Below are 6,000 nucleotides of genomic sequence, written 5' to 3'. Positions count from 1 at the left end.
GTCTGTCTGTTATCCTAGGGCCTGTTGCCCGTCTGCTACAGTTGTAGATTTCAGAGGACTTGCTTCATAACATGACCAGATGGCATAGCACGATACACCATGTAACGCGGCCGGCCCCTCAGGGGTTGTAGGCGAAACGCTGTGTTTAAACTTGCTCTTCGTGGTGATTCCTTATGTCATCAGTGAAACACCCATTTACGCGGCCGGCCCTGCATAGGGTTGTGGGCCTAACGCTGTGTATCATTGACACTGTATTAAGTGTTTACGTCTGAAAAATAAAATAGATCTCAAACAAAACAAGCATTTTCAATGCAATAGGTCTCGCATTATTAAAGTTTGAGCTATTGGTGTTGCATTATTTAGCAATGGCAAAAGCTCAAACTTTAATAATGCAAGACTTATTGCATTGCAAATGCTTGTTCTAAACTGGTGTGGGCTCCTTTTATAGTGTTTTTACTGTGTTACTGTCTGGGTATGCACAAATACTTTACACATTTCCTCTGAGATAAGCCTGACTGCTTGTGCTAAGCTACCAGGGGGTGAGAAGGTGTTATATTAGCGGTGTAATCCCCTTACCCTGACTAAAATAAGGGTCCCTACTTGGACAAGGTGCAAACCTCTGCCAACTAGAAACCCCCATTTTGCCTATTATGCAACTTGTTACCTTTTGAACTGCACTGCATTTAACACTTTGGACAGTTCCACAAAAGTTTGAAATGTGTTCTCGTCTGCTAATTCAGAAACATCAAGATGCAATGACCTGCTCTGCCATACATTTCAAGGCATTCACACTGCCTCTTCTGCCCTTCACGAAACTGCATGCAAACTGCCACTTCAGTCAAGCACTGTCATGCATGAAGACTGAGGTTTACATCCATTCAGGGCTTTAAGTGAGATGGAAATATTGGGGGGGTTTCTCAAAGGGGCGTGGTCAATGTAATTAGGGGCGTGGCTTAAAACATGTAAGCTAATAAATCTGTGTTTAGCATAGTGTGCCGCTGGTCTTGAATTTTGCTGTTTCTGTCATTGCATCCAGATATATGATACAACAAGTAACATCATAAATACAACAAGTCAGGACTATTGGTTTTGTCACAGGTTGTTAGTTGCATAAGATAAATAAGCAGCAACTATGGCTTGTATATAATATTGAAAAAGCTTCCTCTTAAAGCCCTGGTGACACCACAACAATGTTGCTGCTCCCGAGATTCAAAAACAGAAGGGAATTCCAGAGAGAAAATGACTCTCTTTAAAGGATTTCCCTTCCCCCTGCAGCGCTCAACTGGCATGACATCATGCCGTAACTTGTGTACTAGTGAGAAGTGGGCAGTGTGAGCGCGGGCACATTCATGTGCCTGCTGTCACTGCAGTGTGGGGAAAAATGGGACACAGCCCAATAGAGAGCCGTTACGAGGCCCCCTTTAAAAAAAAACTGCAGGTGCTCAGCACCAGTGAGGCCTGTCCCACTGAAAGCCCTGCGTCCATCGTCGTTTTTTAAACACATAGTATTTCCCTTGGCCACAGCTTCCCATTAGCTGTCCCTAAGAAGCTGCAGTTAATGAAGAGCACGTTGCCAACCCTGACAATAGAGTCCGAAGGCGCAGCGCTGCATAGACTGAAGCCACAGTCCACAGTACCCGCTTTATCTTTTAATCACCCCCTCGTACTTATGGGATAAGTCGGTGCTCTGCAGGCAGGAGATTACCTGACTTGCGCTGTAACTCCTGATATAGGCACCGGACCAGGGACATAGGTTTCATTGATGCAACAGGTGCAGTGGCACCGGGTTCTAGATGCCTGTGGGGCCCAGGGAGCCGTAATTATTGCTATAGTTTATAATTGAAACAACAGTCAGATGCAATTCGTTCCTTGCACTAGGGCCTGTGACGCACTGGCTGCGCTGTGTTCTCCTAACATGAACCTCAGAGTACCAAACTGCTCCGGTGACACAAGTTATGACCCGTCAGACATTCCATCAAGTAAACCTCCGTTCCTTTCAGAGGCGCGGGAACCGTATTCTGTGTGAATTCCATTGTTTGCCAGTCCCCGCAAGACTATCCACTGATGCTGTCAGTGTTGCAGTGCTGAGCATGATGGACGCCGCAGTAAGCAGCTGCGTGCCGCGTTGTTTCCTGTGGAGCAGGACATGCTCCAGTCAGAGCGCGGTTGCTGTGGGCTGGGGAGTCAGCGCCATTTTCCAGGTGTGGGACGGGCCGCGCGAGAAGGGAGGCCTGGTCAGACTTCTAGTTCCCGACCTATCGTTCTGGGCACTCGTTGCTCGCAAACTGTGTGATATAGGACATGGCGGCTAGGACCCTATGCCTGAATTTCTTAACAGAAAGCCAGAAGCGCTGAGAGAGTGAGCGTCATTGCTGAACAAAAGCTCACAGAACCAGTCGCACAACTAACCAGGCAACCAACTGCAGATTCAAACGAGCGCAGGCGGGCCCGCGGCCCTTGTACCTTGTACCTTCTACTTCCATGGCCCTGGTCTGCCCGCTGTCCTCGGGCTCGGTCGGGCGCAGGCGCAGCTGATATTAGACCCGGGTCTCTCTTTCTGCGGCGAGCGGGCACGCGCGCGCTCACTCAGTGCGTAGGAGGGACGCACTTTCGCTTTCGCAGCTGTATAGGAGGCCGAGAGGGGGCACGCGCCGGTAGTCTGTCAGACAGACGGACTGACCGAGCGCCATGGAGCCGCCGCTGCTGCTCACCGCCTGCCTCCTGCTGCTCGGCGGGGCCCGCGCCGACCTCTCCGGTGAGTGTGAGGAAAGAGGGTGGGGGACATCTCACCCCTGGGCGGGTGGGGGTGGTGGCGACGGCAGGCAGGCGGGCGGTATGTGTGCGTGTGTGTGTGTGTCTGCGTGCATGTGCGCTCGTGTGTCTCTGTGTGTGTGCTCGTGTGTGTGCGTGCTTGTGCGAAAAGCTGTCGCTGTGTATGTGTATGCGAGAAGTGCATGAGGCACAAACTGTAGAGGGTCGCGTGTAAAACTGAAACTGACATGCTGTTCACAGTTGACGCGCGCGACCTAATCCAAGTCGAAGATCTGCGCGTTCACATCTCTTGTCTCTTGTCTGTTCCCCTTGAGTCCTTGAAAGATGAAATGATCACAATAAGTCTCGCAGCGACGGATCGCTTTCGCGATCCGGTTCGCAGTGCGAGACCTAAAAACTTGACCTACTGAGGATTTCAGTGTTAATGGTTTTTCATAATTTAGGCTGCAGAGCTAATCCATCCCCTGCAGGAAGAGCCATGGGGAGATCTGTCTATCTTGCTTTTTGTAAATGTATAGGTCCTTCTCCCAGAATCACTAATTTCACGTCCAATTTTCAGTTGGCGCTTTTGCAGACCCCCTATTCATTTGATGTCATTATGGTTAATCTTTATAATAATATCTTTGACACACTGCTTATAACTGTAGTTGATGATCTCGAAGATAATCTGATGAATGTTCTAGATAATCACAAAATGGAGACATTAATAGTTTGGGTAGGGGATTTCAAAACGAGAATGTGTGAAATTAGTGAGCACTCTATTTGCAGAATAAGGGTGTTGGTGGGGGGAACATTTTACACATCCAGCACACCCCTTTTGGGGAGGCCTTGAATAGGGTCTTGGTTTCTAAACATTTGGCATTTGCTAAAGAATGCAGCATCTCTCCTTCCTACTTACAATGGATCCAATATCGGTAGTGAGATTGCTTTTATTATCTTGTGTTAGACCTGGCATTTTTGGGTGTGTTTCCCATATCTTTTTGCTTTCTGACATCCTGGTTTTGACTCTGGTTTTCCTGGTTTAGTGTCTCTGTGCACTTTCTCACTGCTGTTCAGTATTAAAGTATGGATTGGTGTTACCATGATTGGCATGTTTGATTTACTGGTAAATCCCTAGTAAAGTGCACTGAGAATACCAGGGCCTGAACATCAAATGCTACTAGTGGGTCTGCAGCACTGATTGTGCCACCCACAAATGTTAGCCATCATATGTGCCTCTGCTGGGTTGTGGATTGACTGTCTGGCTTCGGAATGATAGGGGCTGGGGATGTGCATTCTCTTCAGACAGCCACAGGGGGTTTGAGGCGTGTTCTGCCTCTCCTGGATGAATCAGGGCTTGGCTGAATAGACCTGGGCTGCATTTAAAGTAGTAGGAGGAGATTTCCTTGCACCTGAATGGGCCGGGTCTGCCTTGGACAATGCTGTCTCCGCCTCCTGCCAGGAAGCTGGGCCAGAGTTGATAGAACTGGTTTGGACTGATCACAGACACTCTCTGCCACAAGAGAACAGAGGGAAATGGGGCCCAGACCCTAGGATTTTAGAACTGGAGCTGGAAAAACTGTGAGGAAGAACTACCATGTTGCTGTGTTTGCCTGCAGTGGCTGCTTCTATTTTGGGCAGAGAAAGAACTGGGCTGATCTTTCTGCAATTTCTTTGTTTGAGTTTCTCCAAGGGATTGAGGTAGAACTTTCTCCGAGTTAAAAAAAACTCAGAAACAGCCAAAGACCTCAAGTTCATCTGCTACCAGCACTGGGAACTGTCTGTTTTGTGCGGCACCAGAAGAAAACCAACGTGACACCGTCACCGCCGCCTCCGTGTCCATAAGGCACCGCAGAGAGCACTGATGTACTTCAGACTACAACCCTGATCTCACTGATGCCGCCACCGAGCTGCTGCTTGCACCATTACCTGTGGGTAACACCGCCCTGGTATCCCCGACAACATCCCTCCACGCCGACATCGATGCCGTTTCTTGCAACATGGTTCGAGGGCACAGCTCTTAAGTTGCACGACACACCGCCCTCATCCTGCACCACGTCCTTGGCCTATTGATGCTGACGCCTTCGACTCAGTTTCGTCTGCCGACGACAACACTCCTGCAACGCTGCCGCCTGCACCGTGAACTGTCAGCAATGCATCACTGCGGACCATAGCCCTGGTCTCACCAACCCCGCTGAACAACCGTTACCGAGCCGCTGCCTGCACGGCAACCTGAGGGTACCGCACATCACACCGCAGCCCCAAAGCCTGCCGACGCTCCCAACCTAAACCACGAGGAGTTTGATCTGCAACGCATGTTGTTTCAATGGCCAGACTCCTACACTGACACCTGCAGACGCCAGCAATTCGGAGTTCAACGAGAGGTCGCTGACGCCCTGCACTTCAAAAAGGTACTGTTTTCTGATCTCCCCGACACTGTAGTTGGCGCGCGAGGCTGCGGGCAGCCAGAACTGTTTGGATTTGTTGTTCATGGCACTGTGATAACCCCGGACGGAGCTATCAACTTCAAGGAACTGTATTTTAAGTCTAGTTTTGGTTATTGCGATGTTTGAGAACAGTAGGATGGATTTTTATCGTTTTTGGTCTTGTCTGCACAGATAAAATATTGGTTATTTTTCTAAAACTGATGTGGTGTCCTTTTGTGGTGTTTTCACTGTATTACTGTTGGTTATGTGTAGGCTGTCCTGTTTTCAGTTTCTATTTTTGGTAAATTCTGGTGGGGTTTTTTCAGTGTTTTCAATATCTTAAAAAACAGTTGTTATCAGTGGTTACACATTTTCACGCTATTAAAAACAACAGAAAAAGGTTTTTCCAGTGTTTATGGAACTTATTGCTTTTATCATTGCTTGCTTTCTGCACTGAAAAAACATGGTATATAGACAGTGCATGTATAGTGTATATGAGGTCCAAAGAGATTTTTGCAAATTAATCTTATTGTAGTACATCATACAATACTTCTTCAGTGAGTCTTTGGTCATGTGCGCTCGCGCTTTCCTTCCCATGTAAACTTCTGTGAAAAGGCCCTCTCAGCATTCATAGTCCCTTGGGCTGAGAACCGTCAGCTAAAGGACACAGTTGGGGTGACACTTTCTTTGATGCCACATAAAGCACGAAATGATAAATATTTGCGTTTTAGTACCTGGGCATAAGAAAACAGTGCACCAGAATGGACTAAAAAGTCAATAGCATCCCTCATTAACTCTGAAGATTGTAAAGATGCTTTCAGCA

The sequence above is a fragment of the Lissotriton vulgaris genome, chromosome 2_1, assembly GCF_964263255.1.
Source record: "Lissotriton vulgaris chromosome 2_1, aLisVul1.2, whole genome shotgun sequence".
Lineage (NCBI taxonomy): Eukaryota > Metazoa > Chordata > Amphibia > Caudata > Salamandridae > Lissotriton > Lissotriton vulgaris.
This window is presented reverse-complemented; position numbering follows the sequence as displayed.